Genomic DNA, 5,456 nt, shown 5'->3' on the forward strand with positions numbered 1-5,456 from the left:
AGATCCTAGAACTCACCCACAAGATGATGGAGCTGCTGACTGGAGAGGTGACACTACTGGGAATGCTGGGAAATTCTCCAGTAACAGCACTGGAGGGGTCTGGGTGATGACGGTGTCATTGTGTTGTCAGGTTCCTCTAAGGTGTCAGGATGTCACTGTCTATTTCTCCATGGAGGAGTGGGAGTATATAGAAGGACACAAGGATCTGTACAAGGAGGCCATGATGGAGGAGCACCAGCCTCTTATATCACAAGGTAAGAGCCGTCATGTGCAGTGTATACACGTGTGTGCAGTGACATGTAATGGAGGAGCACCAGCCTCTTATATCACTAGGTAAGAGCCGTCATGTGCAGTGTATACACGTGTGTGCAGTGACATGTAATGGAGGAGCACCAGCCTCTTATATCACAGGGTAAGAGCCGTCATGTGCAGTGTATACACGTGTGTGCAGTGACACGTAATGGAGGAGCACCGGCCTCTTATATCACAGGGTAAGAGCCGTCATGTGCAGTGTATACACGTGTGTGCAGTGACATGTAATGGAGGAGCACCAGCCTCTTATATCACAAGGTAAGAGCCGTCATGTGCAGTGTATACACGTGTGTGCAGTGACATGTAATGGAGGAGCACCAGCCTCTTATATCACAGGGTAAGAGCCGTCATGTGCAGTGTATACACGTGTGTGCAGTGACATGTAATGGAGGAGCACCAGCCTCTTATATCACAAGGTAAGAGCCGTCATGTGCAGTGTATACACGTGTGTGCAGTGACATGTAATGGAGGAGCACCAGCCTCTTATATCAGAAGGTAAGAGCCGTCATGTGCAGTGTATACACGTGTGTGCAGTGACATGTAATGGAGGACCAGCCTCTTATATCACAAGGTAAGAGCCGTCATGTGCAGTGTATACACGTGTGTGCAGTGACATGTAATGGAGGAGCACCAGCCTCTTATATCACAAGGTAAGAGCCGTCATGTGCAGTGTATACACGTGTATGCAGTGACATGTAATGGAGGAGCACCAGCCTCTTATATCAGAAGGTAAGAGCCGTCATGTGCAGTGTATACACGTGTGTGCAGTGACATGTAATGGAGGACCAGCCTCTTATATCACAAGGTAAGAGCCGTCATGTGCAGTGTGTGCAGTGACATGTAATGGAGGAGCACCAGCCTCTTATATCACAAGGTAAGAGCCGTCATGTGCAGTGTGTACACGTGTATGCAGTGACATGTAATGGAGGAGCACCAGCCTCTTATATCACAGGGTAAGAGCCGTCATGTGCAGTGTGTGCACGTGTGTGCAGTGACATGTAATGGAGGAGCACCAGCCTCTTATATCACAAGGTAAGAGCCGTCATGTGCAGTGTATACACGTGTGTGCAGTGACATGTAATGGAGGAGCACCAGCCTCTTATATCACAAGGTAAGAGCCGCCATGTGCAGTGTATACACGTGTGTGCAGTGACATGTAATGGAGGAGCACCAGCCTCTTATATCACATGTGCAGTGTATACACGTGTGTGCAGTGACATGTAATGTTTGACTTTTTAAACATCACGTTAGGTCCCTGCATTTGCCTTATTAGTCAGACATATTGATGGGCTCCACACACACGAAGGATTTTGGGAGGTTCCTGCTGGAGTAGTTCTCCTCCAGGATCGGCTGGGGATGTCCGGGGGCAGATGTCCCTCTTTGATGCAGTAGATGATTGGTGAGTTCTTCATCACTTCATCGGCCCAGTTACTAGGGAAGGGGGATAAGAGGATCCGTCGTCTGTCTCTCCCATTCCTGCATGATGGGTGGCTTCCTTTATTGTGCTAGGGATTCCACAACTTTTCTTCTAGGTCTTCCACCCTGGAGCTATGCTTCGTCCACCACAGTCTCTAAGATAGTGTTAGTCTTTTGTGGCTCGCTCTCTGGCCTCGGACCTGCAGTCACTCAGTGGCGCCTCCAGTGTTTCTCCTGCACCTCCATGGCTCGATACATTTAACAGCAGAAAACGGACACACATTTGACCAGGAATCTTCTCTGCTCTCAGGCAGCCGTAGATTTCTTTGCCGCACAGAAGTCCTGAAGATGCTCCAGAATTATTACCTCTTAATAATTCTCCCATATCGTACACCAGCAGGGTTCACTATATAGACTGGTGTAAGATCCGTCAGTTATAAGTGCTGTCACGCTCCCCTGCACAACCGCCATCAGTGCCCCACACAGTAAAGAAACATTATGGCGTACAGGACATGACATAAGGTGGAATAGACAGAACGGGAGGTGGACAGATTCAAGCTGTGCAGGCGACAGAGGGCAAATGGTAAGGGGAATCCGATAGTAACTGCCTCAGATACAAGTCGGTCAGGATGGGAGCTACCTGAATCTTTCCCCTTTCAGGGGAGGTAGAATACGGCTCAGGTAGAGGATTCTCATCATGTGAGGGAGGTTAGAGCGATTCTCCTCACGTTCATTCAGTGACCATAGCCCAGGTCTACAGACTATAGGTATGGATACAAATTATCACCTTGATCTTTGTCATATCCCTCATTCCTGGACAGTTTTTGCAGTGTACCCAGGCATTATCCTGCTGAAACAGGGCACTGCTATTATGGGGCGGCACTGCTGCCATGAAGGGGAGTACTTGTCTGTACAGTGTTTAGGTATCTGGTACATGTCATATCCACGGCTCTGCCTTCGTCAACTTATCTTCTTATAATGCACCTGGTGCCATCTCTTCCTCATGTAAGTGACACACATGCACCCAGCTGTCCACATGATGTAACCTGATTCATCAGACCAGGCCATATTCATTAGTTCCTCGTTTTCTGGTGCCCAGTGCAGACACTTTTGGTGGGCAGGGGTAACATGGATAATCTGGTCTGTGGTTACACAGCCTCCTACTGTGTTCTCTACAGTAGCTTTTCTGTAGGATTGGACCAGATAGTCTTCACACCACCACACATCAGTGAGCCTTGGTTGTGGCCATCTCCAGATGACCATCACATAACTGGAACACCCCAAAAAGCTGCTGTGGAGATGCCCTGACCCAGTCATCTGCACATTACACTTTGGCCCTAAAGCCGCTCAGGTCCTTACTGTTTTCCATGTTCATGTTTCCAACACATCTAACTCACAAATTAACTGTTGACTTGCTGCCAAATATATATTTACCCCTCCCCCAAGAAAGGCATTGTCACCAGATAATCAGTGTTGTTCACTGCACCTGTCCATGGTATTAATGGGTATTGATGGGTGTATACTGTCCTTCCAATGTCCAGCAGGGTGGCAGTTTTTGTATAAAGGACCCCCCCCCCCTTTCAGGCCCTACCATATATATCTGTATATTCATCATCAGAATGTACTATTATGGAGAAGAAGCTGTCATCCACTGCCCGCCTTTCTTTCTCATAGACCAGAGAATAGTTCGGGCCTGTGGTCTGCTAGGTACTGGGCCCTTGGAACAGGTGGTGAGGAGCAGAATATTGTTATTCCCCCTGATAACTAAACCTAGAAGTGAAGGAGCTGAGAGAAGTGTCTGATCTATAGACAGATCTACAGGAGGCCATGGATTCAGTCACTGTGTGCTTGTGTCTCCACAGATGGATCCAGAAGGAGAAATCCACCAGAGAGATGTCCCCGTCCTCTGTATTCCCAGGACTGTCCAGGGGAGAAGGTCCCGGAGAACCCTCAGGTAGATGGATCTCAGCCCTATACACATCTATATAAGGGGGTCCTGCAGTCATAGAGGGGTCATAGATTGTGGGGGTCTCTTATGTGGATCTGTTAGATTTCCCACCTGTCTGCTGTATTGTACTGAATTGTTACAGATGACAAATCAGGGGGAAGATCTGACTGATATTAAAGTGGAGGATGAAGAAGAGAGGATGATGGGCGATCCCCCATGTCGGAGTGAGGTGGAGGAGGGCATTCCAGGAGATGTCACCACAGGTATGGAATCATGAATGGAGAAAGTGACTTCAGATTCTGTCCTTGGTGCCTTCAGGGCAGGAGGAGAATCTGATCACCGGCTGCTGCTCTTTGATTTGAGATGTCGCCATCACATCATGAAGTGTTCTCCTTATCCAGCTGACAGTGATCTCTGATCAGATTCTTCTCTGATCCCAGCTGTTCCTGCAGGACATGACGGTCAGTCACATCCACACATCCACTGGGGATAATGCGGATGCAGCTTTTGTGTCTGTGCTATCATGATGGATACATGTACCACATTGTGCAGAAATTACATGCCACCAGTGACCAACATGTGTCTCATTGTACAGGAAAGGGTTAAGCATCATGCTATTATGACGGAATGCAATACAGGATGTCTCTTATAGGCTTCCATGGTGCATGCAATCATAGAGCTCCGTTATGGTCCGTGGTAACGGAATCCATTATGGAATTCTTAGATAACCCGAACGCCGAACTTGCAAATCGCAAGTTCACTAAACACTAGTCACCACCTAATGATTTTTTTTTTTTTTTCTAACGAATTGACCAGTTTCATCAGGTCTAAGGGATTAATTCAATACTTAATGTGGTTTAAGTTGAGGAATGTTAACTTGTAATAATGTGATGCCCACTTGGCATTGAAGGGCTAAATATATTGGCAGAAGGTAGGCTTGATTGCCATACATAGTAAAGGTTTTTGAATTTTTGAGCTACATTTGTGTAAAATAAGTGGTGTTTGGGTGTAGACTAGAATGCTGAATTTTTTGGGGTTGAGGGTTATTTAAAGCCTTAAAAGGCTGGTTTCACACATTCACTTTTTAGTACAGTTTTTTAAACCAAAGCCAGGAGTGGATTAATATTGATTCACGTTTACTTCTCCTTCCTTCTGGATCCACTTCCAACCTGATAGAAATGTGGAAGTCTGTCTACTCTGTAGTTTGGAAGAAACTCAGTTATATGTTTATTTTGACAGAGAATCCCAGTAAGAATTCTGAGGGAAACTACATGTTGTCACTGGATTATAAAGCAGAAGATGAAGATATCCTACAGCGCTCTTCAGGAGAAAACCGCATTACCCTTAACATACATCCAGGACTTTACAGTACAGATCTATTATATAATCCCCCTCCTCATGAGAAACCTTCTCTTGACCAATCACAGATTATTACCACAAGTACCGGTCAGAAAGGAGGTGAACGGTTTCAACATGGTAAAGAGTTCATAAAAATCTCAGGTGTTTCTACACACAGTCCAATTCACACAGGGGAGAAGCCACACTCCTGTTCAGAATGTGGGAAGTGCTTCATAAAGAAATCAAATCTTTTTAGACATAAGAAAATTCACACAGGAGAGAAGCCATACTTCTGCTCAGAATGTGGGAAATGCTTTATAGAGAAATCATATCTTGTTGCACATGAGAGAAGTCACGCAGGAACGATGTTGCATTCATGTTCAGAATGTGGAAAATGTTTTACTTATAAATCACATCTTATTAGTCATGAGAGACATCACAC

Source organism: Bufo gargarizans, chromosome 1 (assembly GCF_014858855.1).
Source record: "Bufo gargarizans isolate SCDJY-AF-19 chromosome 1, ASM1485885v1, whole genome shotgun sequence".
NCBI lineage: Eukaryota > Metazoa > Chordata > Amphibia > Anura > Bufonidae > Bufo > Bufo gargarizans.